We start from the raw sequence: 17,817 nt of genomic DNA, 5'->3' as shown, positions 1-17,817 counted from the left end.
GGGGCTATATACGGTGGTGGTTATGGGGGCTATATACGGTGGTGGTTATGGGGGCTATATACGGTGGTGGTTATGGGGGCTATATACGGTGGTGGTTATGGGGGCTATATACGGTGGTGGTTATGGGGGCTATATACGGTGGTGGTTATGGGGGCTATATACGGTGGTGGTTATGGGGGCTATATACGGTGGTGGTTATGGGGGCTATATACGGTGGTGGTTATGGGGGCTATATACGGTGGTGGTTATGGGGGCTATATACGGTGGTGGTTATGGGGGCTATATACGGTGGTGGTTATGGGGGCTATATACGGTGGTGGTTATGGGGGCTATATACGGTGGTGGTTATGGGGGCTATATACGGTGGTGGTTATGGGGGCTATATGCGGTGGGGGTTATGGGGGCTATATACGGTGGTGGTTATGGGGGCTATATACGGTGGTGGTTATGGGGGCTATATGCGGTGGGGGTTATGGGGGCTATTTGCGGTGGGGGTTATGGGGGCTATTTGCGGTGGGGGTTATGGGGGCTATTTGCGGTGGGGGTTATGGGGGCTATTTGCGGTGGGGGTTATGGGGGCTATTTGCGGTGGGGGTTATGGGGGCCACATGCGGTGGGGGTTATGGGGGCCACATGCGGTGGGGGTTATGGGGGCCACATGCGGTGGGGGTTATGGGGGCCACATGCGGTGGGGGTTATGGGGGCCACATGCGGTGGGGGTTATGGGGGCTATATACGTATGTCTGATTTGTGATGGGGAGGAACGCTACATATGGCTACAGTAAGGGTCAGGTGGGACTATATATAGGACTGCAGTGGGGAGCAGGAGCTGCAGAGATTCATTTTGTTGGCTGCAAAATGTTTTGGTTTGGCATTCATAATTCAGGTAGCTCTATCCAGGCCAGCCTATACAACGTGCCATAGCTCACAATGGACAGCGCGTCTACCAGTTCATTCCCTCTGGTTACAGAGGCCAGTTGAAGCAGCCTGTACACACATCATGGAACAGTGTAGACAATACTCTTCAGAATGGCTTGTCTGGGTCCTGCCACATTGTCGCATTCATTGAAAAGGTGCAGCACTTTGGCCAATTATCTTCTCTCTAAATACAAGGAAGGTTTTCTGTGCCCTGCAGGCCCTGGGCGCTCATGTGAACTAATGCTCTTCAATGGAAGGTTTGTGAACAAGTCTGTGTTTGCTGAATGTTATAAATGGCATTTTGGAAATGTTGAATTTTCCATACGGGCCTTCTTCCATACGCCACAAAATCCTGGTCTGAGCTTGGACTTGGCCAGGGAACTGTTTGAATTTTGCAGATTTTTTCTAGATCTGCATAAACGTTTGGTGTGTGCACAATCGGTTTCTATACATTTCCTCTCATCCCATACAGAAGAATTATTCATTCTTTTTTGTTTTTTTGTTTTTTTCTTTTAAAGGATAGAAGGATTTTCTTGTTAAAGTGAAACGATATTGACTTTGGGCCAATTGCATTTTAATTGCTGAAAGCAGAACTAAACCCAACGATTTGACAGTTTCGAAAAAGCTACTTTCCCGGCACGTGTCAGGAATGTGTCTGTCACACTTGATTGTGCTTTCAACCACACTGTCAAACCATCAAATGGCTGGTCACATGTGCTGCACCGTGGAAGTTGAAGATCAAACAGAGGCCAAGATGGCAGCTTGGTGGAAACTGATAGGAGGGTTTAGTTGCTCTTTAACCCCTGGTTCACATCTATGTGGCTGTGCGGGGCGCGTTTTGCTCGAGTACGAGAGCCCATTCATTTGAATGGACTCCTGTGCCCGTGACATGCAGAGAAAGAAGTCCCTGCACTTCTTTGGAAACCGCAGCCCACACGGGAACCTCAGTTCCCAGTATGGTTGTGTTTTCCAGTGCTGGCGGCGTGCCATTAGAACTAATGGCACCTGCCCGCGGGTCCGCATTTCTCTGTGGGGGTGCGGATCCGCAGCGGCAACACCCTCACAGATGTGAACCTAGACTTTAGCCCAACTAAACTTTTCAATCTATAAAAAGAACTAAAGTCACAGTACTAACCTCCTCTCCAGCAGTCCAATGTCCATGAGGGGTCCCTCATCAGTGTCGGCATCTCCTCCTCCTCTGTGTTTTTCAGTGCTGGTCTTCAGCCATCTTGATTGGCCAGTACGGGATGACGTCACTCCTGTACATGCACAGGAGATGGGTCACAGGCTTTGTACCCTTGAACATGTGTAGCTCAATGTACATCTTTACAGTTTGCTTGGAAAAAGTGGTCCCCTGCCAACATGCTGCACAGAAGGATGCTTGCTCTCTGTGTGGAAGCAGTGGTCTCTCTGCATAGGTATGATTTGACTTCTTGCTGAGTCAGAACTAGAGCTCTCTAATTAACAAGGAGCTTGGATTTTACTGATTGCAAAGATATAGAACTGTGGCAGTTTTTCTAAAGAACGTAAACTGTAGTATTTGAACACCTTTTTGTTTTGATGCACCTGGAATGTTTTTTGTGAGTTGAAACTGAAAGTTTACTGTCATTGCTGGAGGGGAAATTGTACCTGTCCAATGGCAGTGCACGAATCTCCCTTCAGCTTAATTGGTTCTGTGGATTTGTGCTTCCTCCACCTCTCCTGCTACTTCTTGATCGTTAACCCACCAGTCATCAGGTGGCAGCTTTGATAGGAAGGCGTAAAGCTCTGCCTCTACCGAGATGGCCACGTCCACAGTGAGATGGTGCAGAAAAAGGCATAAGTCAGGAATAGGGGAAAGAATTGGCAGAGGGAGCCCACGGTCAATAATGGTGACTAGTCCTTTGCCCTCCGCTTGCCTAGCACAGTCTATTTGTGAACCCATTGCCTTGCCCTGCATGGGTAGAGCTCCGGTCAACTTTAAGTAGAACTTTAGCCTTATATTGCATAATTCACAAGCAGGAAGGATTTTTAGTGTAGGAGAGACATATTAGGATTGATTTACTAAAACTGGAGAGTGCAAAAGCTATCATCCAGCTATGCATGGTAGCCAATCGGCTTCTAACTTCAGCTTGTTCAATTAGTCTTTGACCAAAAAAAAAAACTGGAATCTGATTGGTTTCTATTCATAGCTGCACCAGATTTTGCGCACTCTGGTTACAGTAAATCAACCCTATTATGTCTCATAGGCAATATGGGCTTTCTACCTTTCTCATCGTAAGATGCTTTCAACCAGGGTTTCTCGGCCAGGAAACCACGGAACCCTAGGGTTCCTCCAGAGGTTTCTAGGAGTTATTTGAGCAATTTCTGTCCCTCAGGTAAGTTCCCACTGACACTGGCTACCTCTAAGGGGGTAATTCTTCCCCATGACCCTAAGTGTAAGGAGCATTCTTCCCCCCGACCATCGCACTAATGTATCATGAGTTGTAGATATAGTCACTTTTAGCAGAGGTTCCCCTGAGACCGGAACGTTATTTCAAGGCTTCCTCTGTGTTGAAAAGGTTGAGATAAGGCTACTTTAGAATGTAATGGAAACAATCAAACCTGCGCTTAAATTGGTATACAAAATTTAAAAAAATATATAAATAAAAATAAAGCTGCTCGCATAAAAGGCAATATACAAATAATAAACCGTGAAAAAATGCAGCGCTAATCTATCTCACAATAGATAATCATAAAGTCCAAACGTAAAATATAAATGGTTACTAACATTGAACAAAGTTTCCAGCCAGAAAAATGGCTGCTGTCCCTCCAGAACGTGGTGACATCACACGCCGAATAGGGTGGAGCTTCGGCGTGTGACGTCACCACGTTCTGGAGGGATGTGTGTGTGTGTTGCGTCATCCCAATTTTGGACAATTGAGATGGCTGAAGACCCTGAACCCAGAGAAATCCTGGGAGAAAATGGCTGTGCCAGCAAGGAACTGTGTACTGTCGATGTTGCGTGCACAACTCCATGTACATTATTGGCATGCTTTGGTGTCAAGATGAATGAACTCCCATGCACATGCACAGGTGTTGCGTCATCCCAGCCCAGACCAATAAGGATAGCTGAAGACCCTGAGGCTCCATGCCCACTAGCGTTCTTTTTAAACTCAAAAAACACTGATAAAAAAAACAACGCTGTTAATAGCATGTTTTAGTAGTGCTCGAAAAACACTCCAAAAAAAAACTCTACAAAAACAATTTTTTTTTTCTGCTCCCAGAAGCTGAAGCTCAAAAACCGCTAATAGCCTAAAGTAGTGTGCATGGACACATAGGATAACACTACTTAGCTTCTAGGAGCAGAAAAAAATGCTATTAACAGCTTCTAGGAGCTTAAAAAACCACTAGTGTATGGAGCCTGATCCTGACGGTGGTAAGGGAGCTCATAGACGTCACAGGCGTGGCTCAGTATACATTCTTGGCACACTTTAGTGCCAGGATGAAGGAAAACCCCTGCACAGGATTCATGTCATTCTGGCCCCAGGGCAATTAAGTTGGCCAAAGACCCTGAACCTGGAAGAAGTTGAGGAAACTATTTTGGCACCAGAGATGGAGGGAGAACGTGGACCTTATTTGTGCAGCTCGGTGTACATTTTTGGTACAGCTCAGGTTGGGATAAGTGAACTCTAGTAGGAGTTCACTCATCCCATGCTTCAATCCCATGCTTCAATCCCATGCTTCATACCATGCTTCGGAGTTGCACAACTCCAACCGAGACCAATCAAAATGACCAAAATCTCTGAAGAAACCATCAAGAAAGCTCGTAGATGTCGCATCGCAGTAGGGGAGGGAAGTATTGATGATTTAGGTAAACATTGACATATCTTCTCAATATACGTTCTTGCTGAAAATGCTCTACAGCTTCCATTTAAGGCTGGCCATACATTTATACAAATTTCTTGAGAATTTTGGCTTAGGTTTACCAAAAACCATATAATATGAGGTCAAACCTAAACCGTTTCATTTGTATCCAATTAGGCAGGCCCTTCCACTACGTAGTTGAAGGTAAATCTAAAGGAAATTGGACAGAAAATTGTATAGTGTATGGTCTTACTTCATTAGTACTTATATGATTGATAGCCGGATATATAAATGCCGTTGTAGTGTTGAAACACGCAGGTGCTGTTCATTGCCGTCAGATTAGAGATGGTTAACAGGCATTCGTACTGCGAGAGCAATTTATTAATTGCCAATTGCTTTAACAGAATTCTGTTCCCCGGATACAGGCAGGCAGTAAGCACATTGAGCTCCTGGGGAGTTGCATGCAGCACCTTGGTTGTAAGTGGCTCTTGTAACCCAGGGGGATAATTGGGCTCCTTTATGACAAGGTGACTTAATGAACTTTGATTTACAAGTATCTTCCTTTTTAGGTTTTCTTTCTCATCGCTTCTTTAAGCTGGAAAATGAATGACATGCAGTAACCTGGGTCAGCCAATCAGGAGTCTGCTTTTGAGAACTTTGACAACAAGTCTTGAAAGCTTAATTTTGATTGGCTGTTGGAAGTTGGTGCACGCAAAGCTCCTCTCTGAAGTTTGCACTCAGGACTTTGTGTAACGGTAGGCCAATAGGAAGTAATGGTGGTCTGGTCTGTATCTCAGTGCTTGTTCTCTATGGCTGTGCCTCTATATTGGATGATGCTGTGGCCAAAGGGAAGGTAAATGCAGCACCGCGCAATCGGGGAAGAAGGAATTGGTGTTTATATAGGCCATGCAGCCATATTTCTATTTCAATATTTTTATTAAAGAGGTTTTTGTTTTTCTAATACAACAAGCTCATGATATGCCCACGTAGGGGCAGAGCGGTACAATAGCATACATAAGCAGATACAATTCAGCAGGGTGTATTAGCCAAATAATGGAACATCCAATGACGCTAAGGAGGGACGGCAAAAAGTTGAGTGAAATAGTAGCAGCAGCAATCCATCATATTACCAAAAAAAAAAAAGGGAAAAACCCTTACCGAGAAGTATCAACTCAGAACAAACGGAATCCCCCCCAAAAAACTGATAGAAAAAAAGAAAATATAAGAATATAGAAATAAGAAAGATTCAGGGAGAAAACGTGGAAGAAAGGAAGACTAGAAGAGTCACGGATCCAGGGCTAGCACAGGCAACGACTATAAGAGGCCATAGCTAGTTGGAGGCAGGGACGGCAGGGAATAATGTATCCAAGGTTCCCAAACCTTAAGGCATCTTGGATGAGAATCTTGAAGACGCTAGATATCTGTTCATTGATCAGCATAGCATTCATCTGGGTCTTCACCCCCTGGAAGACAACCAAAGGGGTTCTCCAAGGTTGAGCTATAGCACGTTTGGCCGAAATGAATAGGTGGGATGCCAGTCTCTGCTGAGACCTAGACAGACCCAAAATTGGGCAATGCAGGAGGGCCACCCTTGCATCCCTATGGACCGTAATATGAAATAACATTTGCAGCAAACCAAAAATCCTAGACCAGAAGCCTATCAATCGCAGGCACGACCACCAGATGTGCAAGACGTCCCCTCGTAGACCACAGTTTCAGAAACGCCTATCTCTGCAAGTCGGATTAAAGTGACCAGTCCAAGCCGGGACCCAGTACCAACACAGGAGAACTTTGTAGGCTGCCTCAAGGATGACGGTATTGAAGGAACATTTTGCCACCATCCCCCAGGCCCTACGCCAATTATCTACCACAATCGACATGCAGCTCTATTTTAACCGAAAACGGCAAACCAAAATACTCCTGCGTTTGGGGATGGACTCAACATGGGCTATGGCTACATCTTGGATGTCCTGGAATGTGCAATCCTTGCTGCCCTCAACGGACCGGGGTAGTCCAGATGTACTGGATATAAAGAAAACAAACAGAGGGCGCACCGACCTAGTGCATTACCGTAAAAAAATGTATTTAAGAAAAAAAAATAGGTATCGTACTCACAAATTACATAAATGTCAAAGGCACATCGCAAAGAACAGCACCGTCCAATCCACACTACGTGGCCATCTGCAATGGGAACCCTGGACTTCCAACAGGCTAACGTGTTTCGAGGATGTGCCTCTTCCTCAGAGCCAACCTGTTGGCTCTGAGGAAGAGGCAAGTACTTGAAACGTCTTAGCCTGTTGGAAGTCCAGGGTTCCCATTGTGGATGGCCACGTATGGCCCCAGACACCCAGGAGGGACAAGTAAACCCAGGAAAGTCGGCATAGGTGGTATGGGTGGCACATCTAAAAAAAAAAAAAAAAAAAAAAAAAAAAAAAAAAAAAAAAAAATCAGCCAGGACTAAAAAAGGTAAATAAACTGTGGCAGCCAGAGAGTCTGTTTATACGTTGGCTCTGCCGCAGAGGTAAGTGTGCTGATCAGGAGACACAACATACCTTATAGCAACAATTGTCTAGATCAGCAGTGAACACAATAGTAGTTGGAGAATTGGTATATCAGCCAGGCAACCAGCATTTTCAAAAGGTCAGCTGCTTCATTTCTATTAGTATAGATTTCCTTTAAAGCCCAATGCTAGAAAACGTTCCTCCTTGCAGTGGTGCTCCAGGGGTTAAATGCTCCTTTTAGGTCTAGGGACATAGAAAAGTAGAGGTAAGGTACATGGATTGAAATTTGGCCGGTTCAGCAGGGACTGACTGAATTTTGCTCTATGTATGGCCAAGTTAGGTGTACACAAGTTGATCTATCGATTTTGTCTTGTGTACAAACATCCTACTGGGTTTTTATTGAACGATCAGCACACTGGCAGTAGCCAGCAATACTGATCATTGCATTTTGACAGCGGGGAAGATTCTCTGCTGTCAGAATACAATACCACGACGGGAGGGATTCCCCCATCCACAGCAAGTGTGTGGATGGGGGAATCTGCTCGTTCTTTCTTCCAACTTACTGGTTGAATACAAAGAAAATGCGTGATGTAGGGGGCTGCCTTAGGGCGTATGTACACTGCAGCTGATAAACTCCCGTTTTGAACGCTGGATATTGACAGCAGGTTAACACAGGTTAAAAAACGTCAGTTTTGACGCGGTTGCATTTATGCGCGTTTGTGTTTGGAAGCATTTTTTAAAGATGAGCACAGGAGAACCTCCCAAATGCCCAGGATGCACTGCAAAGTGGAAAATTATTAACTATTTCCGACTGTTTCAGAGAAATACAGAGAGTAGAAGCAGAGACAGCAGTATGTGTTGAGATAATTCGGTGTGAGTTGCTCATTACCTTTCTTTTGTTTCCAAGGGTGGGAAAGGTGTCTGGTGGAGTGAGCCATTAAGGCCACCTGGCAGGGGGTCGTCATGAGGAATTTGAGGTGTGAATGGTCATTAACATATCTTTTGATTGCAAGGGTGGGAGAAGTCTGAGGTGTGAATCGGTCATTACAATGTGTGAAAAGCTTGGTAGGAACATCCTGTGTTCAGTGTTTTGTCCATTTGAGCACCTTGAAAACGATTTCCATGCTTTTTTCATGATGGAAAACACTCTGGACAGCATCGGGAAATGTAAGAGTTAAACATTTTTTCCAAAAGCTTATAAACGTGGTTAGCCACGTTTACAAGCATTTTGTGTTTGAAACGCTGATAAAATCTGCTGAACGCAAGTTTTCTGTGTTCAAAAAGACTGTAAACTCAACTGCCTGTAAAGGACGATGTGTACATGAACACATAGGAAAACATTAGGGAGAGTTCAGGGGCTGCTGAAAAAAAACGTTTAACTGCTCCTAAACGTGCGTTTATCAGCTGCAGTGTACATGAGCCCTTACACAATTCTCTGCACTGCTAGACCAGTCCCTGCAGTGTCATTTGTTCCCCATGCTCCAGCAGTCTGAGGTCCTGATGTCATCATAAACAAATGCAGGGCCCATAGCCTTGCACTGGATGTGATGACATGGAGGAACAGACCCACCACTGAGCATGGGGGGGCTGCTGTCTCCATGAAGAACCAGGGATCAAGAAAGTAAAATGCTTTTCTTCTCCCCAAGATTGCACTGCAGAGGGGAACGTTCTGATTTTTCGAGTTGGACTTCAGATTCCGGGTCTAATTGCTCCCAGTGCTTGTGGCTCCAGATCCTGTGGCCTTATGAGGTTATCTGACAATCTGGCCTCCTCTGCTTATGAAGTTCTATATATAACTGAACATTTTCCCTTGTGTCTTCCTGGTCCCTGGAACTTGACATGGACTGCAAACCCATTCTGTGTAGCTGGAATTACTTTTAGATGCAGAACGCCAGAAATGTTTTCTTTCATTTATATCTGCATACGTTATATATACATTCTGGGGAATGCCACGTTAGCCATGCTGGGCAGTTCCTCCGGGCTCCAGACGTGGATTGGGGGTTTTTTTTGTGGGTGGGGGGTTGCTGGGGTTTGTGTACATTGCACACCTTCCCTATGGTGCCTACTTCGTAGCATATTTGTCTTCACGTTTATTCTATTTGCCTCTACGCAGTCATGTTTTATTGTATATCTTTATTAGCGTCCATTTATGATTTTTAATGTAAACTATAGCCTTGCATGGAAATTCAGGGTCTGCTTTAACGACATACCCCCCCACTCCCAAATCAGGAGAACTTAAGATGGGTGCCAAAAGAGCATTAAAAATACTTCCCTTTGGTCTTACTTCCTGTAGCATCCATGGTATGGAGGCACCAGTGACGTCATCGTGCTGCACCACTGCCTCCTGGGAAAGCTGGCTGCTTGAGATGCCAAAAGAATGCATTCCTTCATCTTACATGAGATGGAAATAAGACTTTAATCAATCTTTCTCCACTTTAAATATAAGTGCTGTTAATGTGATTCTTAACGTTCTTTTTAAAAGATAATCAACATGTCATACTTGCCTGCTCTGTATAATGGTTTTGCACAGAACAGCCATGATCCTCTTTTTCTGGGGTCTCCCACTGGTGCTTTCGGCTCCTCCCTCCCCCAAGTGCCCCCATGGCGAGCGGCTTGCTGTGGGGGCACTTGTGTGGGCTCAATCCCAAGCTGGGCTGTGGGCATCCATAGACACATAGAGCAGAGCTCAGACCCGTCCCCTGCTCTCTCCTCGCAGGCTGTGATTGACAGCTGCAGGAGCCAACCTTAAATGCAGGATCCCTTTAGAACTCCTTGGCACCTTAAGTGTAGATATGCGTATGGATCGCGCTTCAGAGGTTACTGATAGGAGGAGGCATTTTTGCCGTGCATTGCAGGCTGTTTGCAGAGCTTCCCCGTTGCTTGACCATCTAATGTTCAACCGGATTGCCGCCTGCCGATCGGTACATGTCGGGTAAATTTTGCCGCAGTTGCCTATTGCAGCTTAACATCCCTGGCGGTATTCCCGAGTGTAGCTCAGGGTAAAGTTTCAGTACCACAAGTGGTAACCCCGAGCTACACTCCAGCTTATCATGTGGCGCTGCTCCGGGATCCCTCAGTCACTTACCTTGTCCTGCGCTCCCACGATGTCCCTCCTGCAGTGTCCCCTGTAATGTCCTCTGGCGGATGCCGGCATCTGTCTTCTGGGCTCCGTCCCCTGCGACGTCGAGACGTACGGGGGACGGAACGGCGGGAAATTTTGAAAATGACAAAAAGTGCCAACTAAAATCACATAGTAAAACATTACTGTATCAAACCATTTCACATACATTTTGTCCCGAGTGCTTTGTCCTGTGCCCTGCCTGCATTTTTACTGTTCTTTCTGCCTGAAAACTGAGAAATGTCCATGGCGTCCAAAAAGCATCAAAAGTGGTTTTAGACCAGCTAGAGAACAGCAATCGTAAATCAGAACCACTTGCAGAATTGAGTGATAATGATTTGTGGGGAAATTCGTCATCAGACACTGAAAACGATTTTGCGACTTTGCTCAGTGATGTGCGAACTTGGCGCTATATTTCAAATTTCTGTGTTTTTGGTTTGATTATATTATTGAATTAAATGTATTATTATTATTGTATTATTTTTTATTATATTATTTATGATTTTGTGTTTCAAGTTTTATCATACCCGGGATGTTTACTAGGCTCTCGTTCGGACAGATTTCAGTGAGTTATTCCTAAACATTGCAGGCCTACAATAAGAAAAAAAAATACATATTTCCATGCAAAAAGTACCGCTTTGAGCACAGAAATATGGACTGTTAAGGAGGTTAAAGGGGGGGGCGCGTCGGCACTCTGCACAAACGCAGCACAACTGCGGCCCCCCCATCCCTCAAACAAAACGTCTACAGCTGGTGTAAGATGATTCGAATCTCTGCTGGTTTAGCAGGCACCAGCTGAGATTTGAACCATCTATGGGCAGGTTGATTGTACCCAGATCTATTGTATGACTTTGGTACAACCAACCTGTCGGATTATTGCTAGCAGTTCTAGCCGCAGCAATAATGCCACGGAAATTCTATGTCTTCTGCCAGCAGGGACGTTTCCCCTCCCCTGTGCCTCAAAGGGAGCTGTGAGGGAGGGATTCCCCCATCAAGACTGACTGTGTTGATGGGGGAATCAAGCGATTTTTCTTTTGTGCATCCCGTGGTTGCAGGAATGAAAATCGCATCATCTATGGCCGGCTTTCAATGAAGCCTTAAGCTGACGTTTAATCTGCTCCCTCATCAACGTCTCCATTTTCATTACATACCTTGTTGTAAACCCAATGATGCCAATTCTGGGTCTCTGTGCTTCTCAATGCAATGCGGGCAGATCATGTCTGTCCATTGAAATCGGAGGAAGTAATTTCAGTATGGGAAAGGAGCCTGTACAACTGGGTAAGAGTGAAGGGAAGTGCGGCTTTAACCCTTTAGCGACCACCACTCTAAGGCTGGAGGCAGTGGGAGCTGTACACGCATGCCTGGTGGCTGTAGTCCTGAGTGCGTTCATTCCCCATGGTCTCACTGTATGTAGGAAGGTAGCCACCCTGGCTTGCTCTCTCGAAGATAAACTAGGAACTAGTGTGTGTAGAGAAGTGTACATGACCGCAACTAACAGGAGCCAGCCTTTCTAAACAAATGGACGTGAGGGGTGAAAAGGAAAGGTTCGGGAGCTCATAGAGGACATTACAAGGAGACGCAAACATTGTCATGAACACTAGATCACAGGGCCGCGAGGTAGTGGATGTGTTAGGAATATTTTGGAGAATATCATTCAGGGACCCTGTAGTCCCGGAGCCAGCATTTAGATCAGAGGTGAAGAGTCCTGGCAGCCAGGGACTTGGCATTTTCAGAAGCACAGGTCAGCACTGGCAGGCAGTTTGTAGACGGCTCGTTGTTTCCTTGTTGTGATGTTTTGTAGTTTCCTAGTCGGGGGATTACTGCAACTCGGTTACCTGGTTTAAATCTCCTTTGTGTGGCGTCCCCTCCCTCCCTCCCTGGTCTGCACATGGAGAAAGTGATGCTGAGATGTGTAGTAATGATCCAGAGGGGACGTTTCCTCCCACCACATCCCCGTCCATCCTTCTCCCCCTCAGAACAAAGCTTGTTCTGTGCAGCTTCCCTCAGCGCTGCCTCAACCAATGCACAAGGGCTCCAACGCACTCTGCGGTCTGGGGACGTCCATTAATTCAATCCGTGTCTGCAGCTCCCTCACACAGCGCTGTCGCACTTCTGTGCCAAACACAGACATTTTCCAACCCCATCGCTTGGCCAGGCAGACGCAGGGATCCTGAGGGACAGCCCAGTCCTACCCCCTTCTGCATCCTGAGGAGAGCCCAGTCCTACCCCCTTCTGCATCCTGAGGAGAGCCCAGTCCTACCCCCTTCTGCATCCCGAGGAGAGCCCAGTCCTACCCCCTTCTGCATCCCGAGGAGAGCCCAGTCCTACCCCCTTCTGCATCCCGAGGAGAGCCCAGTCCTACCCCCTTCTGCATCCCGAGGAGAGCCCAGTCCTACCCCCTTCTGCATCCCGAGGAGAGCCCAGTCCTACCCCCTTCTGCATCCCGAGGAGAGCCCAGTCCTACCCCCTTCTGCATCCCGAGGAGAGCCCAGTCCTACCCCCTTCTGCATCCCGAGGAGAGCCCAGTCCTACCCCCTTCTGCATCCCGAGGAGAGCCCAGTCCTACCCCCTTCTGCATCCCGAGGAGAGCCCAGTCCTACCCCCTTCTGCATCCCGAGGAGAGCCCAGTCCTACCCCCTTCTGCATCCCGAGGAGAGCCCAGTCCTACCCCCTTCTGCATCCCGAGGAGAGCCCAGTCCTACCCCCTTCTGCATCCCGAGGAGAGCCCAGTCCTACCCCCTTCTGCATCCCGAGGAGAGTCCAGTCCTACCCCCTTCTGCATCCCGAGGAGAGCCCAGTCCTACCCCCTTCTGCATCCCGAGGAGAGCCCAGTCCTACCCCCTTCTGCATCCTGAGGAGAGCCCAGTCCTACCCCCTTCTGCATCCTGAGGGAGAGCCGAGCTGTACCCCCTTCTGCATCCTGAGGGAGAGCCGAGCTGTACCCCCTTCTGCATCCTGAGGGAGAGCCGAGCTGTACCCCCTTCTGCATACCTGAGGGAGAGCCCAGTCCTACCCCCTTCTGCATCCTGAGGGAGAGCCCAGTCCTACCCCCTTCTGCATCCTGAGGGAGAGCCGAGCTGTACCCCCTTCTGCATCCTGAGGGAGAGCCGAGCTGTACCCCCTTCTGCATCCTGAGGGAGAGCCGAGCTGTACCCCCTTCTGCATCCTGAGGGAGAGCCCAGTCCTACCCCCTTCTGCATCCTGAGGGAGAGCCCAGTCCTGAGGAGAGCCCAGTCTTACCCCCTTCTGCTTCCGGAGGGAGAGCCGAGCTGTACCCCCTTCTGCTTCCGGAGGGAGAGCCGAGCTGTACCCCCTTCTGCTTCCGGAGGGAGAGCCGAGCTGTACCCCCTTCTGCTTCCGGAGGGAGAGCCGAGCTGTACCCCCTTCTGCTTCCGGAGGGAGAGCCGAGCTGTACCCCCTTCTGCTTCCGGAGGGAGAGCCGAGCTGTACCCCCTTCTGCATCCCGAGGGAGAGCCGAGCCGTACCCCCTTCTGCATCCCGAGGGAGAGCCGAGTCCTACCCCCTTCTGCATCCCGAGGGAGAGCCGAGCCGTACCCCCTTCTGCATCCCGAGGGAGAGCCGAGCTGTACCCCCTTCTGCATCCCGAGGGAGAGCCGAGTCCTACCCCCTTCTGCATCCTCTGTCAGGTAAGGAGCTGGACTCTGTGGGCACTGTGAATGGGGAATCCGTGTCACAGACATCAGCAGAGTAGAAAGCAACAGGGCTCCCGTGTGACGTACACGACGGCCGTGTCTGACTTTGTCTGCAGTAGATTGACCTATTTTAGCAAAGAGACGTTTGAGCAGAAAGTGGATTGCCTGTTTCGGGGAGGGGGGTGTGCGTGCTAAACACAGCTGGTACCAGGACGCTTCTTATCCGGTGTTGTCACTGACTGCACACTTTCTCGAATCCCTATTTTGTTCATTTGTAGAGTGTTGTCACTATCTCCTGAGTTCTTCTACAGAGAACGTTGGACCATTTGTATCTGCCCCATTCTTAAAGGGTATCTCCGGGCAGCCAGATAATACACAGAGGAAATACATGTAAGGCCTCATTTACATGGTCAAGCATTTATAGGGTATTTCTAAAGGCATATAAATATATGGAATTATTTTAAAGGGACATTAAGCAACAGTTTGTAAAAAAAAAAAAAAAAAAATTCTATTCAATCATAAATTCCTAACCTGTTGTTCCCCACGTAACACACACCACACATTTGCGTCAATGGGTGGCCAGTGTTTCTGTGCTGAGAATGCGCTCGCTCCAAGCACAGAGATCGAGCTGTCGGTCCCCACTAACGATCTGTAGGGACTTGCCCCTGACCGTGTGACCACTGTGACAGTCAATCACAGCAGTCACATGATTTCCAATCATTCCTGCATCCCAGGTGGTGGTTTCCCTTTTTTATATAAAAGTATTCACTTCCTCCTTGCTGACCTAGGCCAGAATGACGTTGCGTCATGCTTCTTCCTTGGATCCTGTACAGTTGGATGCAGAGTTTAAGTACGCCGTGAGATTTCACATGAATGCAGATGTGACACAGTGGTTTGTGGCAGAGATCTGCGCATGCGCAAACCAGCCATAGAGTCCCACTAAGCTTGGTGTCCGAACCCAAGCATCTTGAGGAATGAGTAAGAACGCATTTGCTAGTGAAGTAGGAATGTCAACAATTGGTGTATTATTGATATCGATGTCCTTGTTTTTCCCCACTTCCTGTCTGGTGACAACTTTTGGTATTGGGATAGGAAGTGGGAGGAAAGCGCTAAATGGCAATTAAAAGCTACCAGAGGTATTAAAGGAAAAATAATTTGAAGGTTATTACTTTAATGCCCCTGCCATTGTACATATACAGTCCACAACCATGACCACAACCTGATCACCTTCTCTATCTCCTCGTCCTCCAACGCCTACCCCTCCAAATGTCACACTACTACCAGCCGTAACCTCCGCAACCTTAACCCTGCCTCCCTCCACTCTGCAGCTGATCAACTCCACGACCGCATCCTCCCCCTGTCCTGCCCCGACTTGGCTTTGACCGCCTACAACAATGCGCTCTCAACAGCCCTTGACTCACTAGCGCCTTTAACCACACGCAACATCAGACCCCGACCGCTCCAGCCCTGGCAGACTGATCACACCAAAACCCTCAAACGACACAGTCGTGCCCTGGAGCGACTATGGCGCAAAACCAAATCCCAACAAGCCTTCACCCGCTACAAATCTGCCTTCCGCACCTACACCTCCTCCCTCCATGCTTCCAAACAGGCCTACTTCTTGACCCTCATCAAGGCCCTCTCCTCCAATCCTCGCCGACTCTTCTCTGCCTTCAACTCTCTACTCTCTCCACCCCCACCTCCACCCAGCACCTCACTCACTGCCCTTGAGATTGCCAATCACTTCAAAAACAAAATTGACACAATTTGCAAGGACATTGCCGCAACTCACACGCCCTCTCAACCCGTCCCCTCTCACACAGTTACCCCCTTATCCCCCCTCCCCCTCGACATAACCCGCAGGGACTTCGTCGCTGCTCAAACTCTCTCCAACCCCCTTCACCCTCACTCAGCTACCCCCTCATCACCCCTCTCCCACACCCCCACCACTGCTCTGACCTCCTCTTCCACCCCACCCTACATTCCTCATACTGAAGCTCCCCCAACACTCCACACCTTTGACCTTACTACCATCGAGGAAGTCTCCAAGATCCTCTCTGATGCCCGCCTCACCACCTGCCCCCTCGACCCTATCCCCTCACAACTCCTACGACCTTCCTCCTCCTCCATCCTACGCTCCCTCACCCACATCTTCAATCTCTCCCTCTCCTCAGGCACTTGCCCCTCCCCTCTGAAACATGCACACATCACCCCCATACTTAAAAAGCCCTCCCTGGACCCCAATGACCCGAACAACCTCAGACCCATCTCCCTGCTCCCATTTACATCTAAACTCCTCGAGCGCCTAGTCTACACCCGCCTATGCTCTCACCTCAACGACAACAACCTCCTCGATCCCCTACAGTCCGGCTTCCGTCCCCTACACTCCACCGAAACTGCCTTACTCAAACTCTCCAACGACCTGCTAACCGCCAAAGCTAATGGCCACTATTCAGTGCTCCTACTCCTTGACCTCTCTGCGGCCTTCGACACAGTCGACCACCCCCTTCTCCTCAAAAAACTACACTCCCTCGGCCTCAGAGATTCTGCTCTCTCCTGGCTCTCATCCTACCTGTCACAACGCTCCTTCAGCGTTGCCTATAATGCTACCACCTCCCCCTCACTCCCCCTCTCTGTTGGGGTCCCTCAAGGCTCTGTCCTCGGGCCCCTTCTCTTCTCCATCTATACCTCCTCCCTTGGCCAACTCATACACTCTCACGGCTTCAACTACCACCTCTATGCCGACGACACACAAATCTATCTCTCAACCCCCCACCTCACCCCCTTGGTCTCAGCCCGAATCACACACCTACTGAGCGACATATCAGACTGGATGTCGCTCCACTTCCTTAAATTGAACCTCTCCAAAACAGAGTTTCTTGTCTTCCCCCCAGCCCGGACACCACCCCCCATTGATTTCTCCATCACATCCAACAACGCTACCATCAAACCCGCCCTGCAGGCCAGAGTACTGGGTGTCATTCTGGACTCCAACCTATCCTTCCAGCCCCAAGTCCAATCTTTAACAAACTCGTGCAGACTCCACCTCCGCAACATCGCCAAAATCCGCACGTTCCTAACCCCAGAAACCACTAAACAGCTCATCCACTCCCTCATCATATCATGACTCGACTACTGCAACTCCCTCCTCACTGGCCTGCCTCGCCGCTGGCTATCCCCTCTTCAGTCGATCCTGAATACGGCTGCCAGACTCATTCACCTTTCCAACCGCACTGTCTCCGCCACCCCCCTCTGCCAATCCCTCCACTGGCTTCCGATTGCGCAACGGATCAAATTCAAAATCCTAACGCTGACGTACAAAGCTGTCCACCATACTGCCCCGAACTACATCACTGACCTAATATCCAAGTACCGCCCAGCACGCACACTCCGCTCCTCACAAGACCTCCTTCTCTCTAGTTCCCTGGTCTCCTCCTCCCATGCCCGCCTCCAGGACTTCTCCAGGGTGTCACCCATCCTCTGGAACTCCCTGCCCCAACCCATCAGATTATCACCTACTCTCCTCTCCTTTAGGCGCACCCTGAAAACCCATCTCTTCAGGGAAGCCTACCCCACCCCCTGCTAACTTGCCGACCTCCTCCACTCTTCCTACCACTCCATCCCCCACAGCTATCTCCTCCTGTGCCACCACCCCCTCCCTCCTAGATTGTAAGCTCGAAAGAGCAGGGCCCTCGATCCCCTCATGTTTTGCATTGTATTGGTATTGTTCTGTCACATGTTCTGTCTCCCTTTTGTAATGTACAGCGCTGAGCGAACTATTGGCGCTTTATAAATACTGTAT

At 48.6% G+C, this 17,817-nt stretch overlaps 1 protein-coding gene across 4 annotated transcripts in view; it reads left to right on the top strand.

Annotated features, from left to right (window-relative positions):
* The first annotated feature begins 13,891 nt into the window (after positions 1-13,891).
* Positions 13,892-17,817, top strand: part of LOC149429102 (protein kinase C and casein kinase substrate in neurons protein 3-like) — a 132,682-nt gene continuing 128,756 nt past the window's right edge. Inside the window, exon 1 of one of the 4 annotated variants that reach the window (XM_089666726.1) lies at positions 13,892-14,009. The gene's annotated coding sequence lies outside the window, so the exon portion shown is untranslated. The remainder of the gene's footprint in view (positions 14,010-17,817) is intronic. The other 3 variants (XM_089666729.1, XM_089666728.1, XM_089666730.1) reach the window with 3 other exon arrangements.

Source organism: Staurois parvus, unplaced genomic scaffold (genome assembly GCF_062004578.1).
Source record: "Staurois parvus isolate SC_StPar_1 unplaced genomic scaffold, SC_StPar_1.0 ptg002802l, whole genome shotgun sequence".
Classification (NCBI taxonomy): Eukaryota; Metazoa; Chordata; class Amphibia; order Anura; family Ranidae; genus Staurois; species Staurois parvus.
This window is presented reverse-complemented; position numbering and strand designations above follow the sequence as displayed.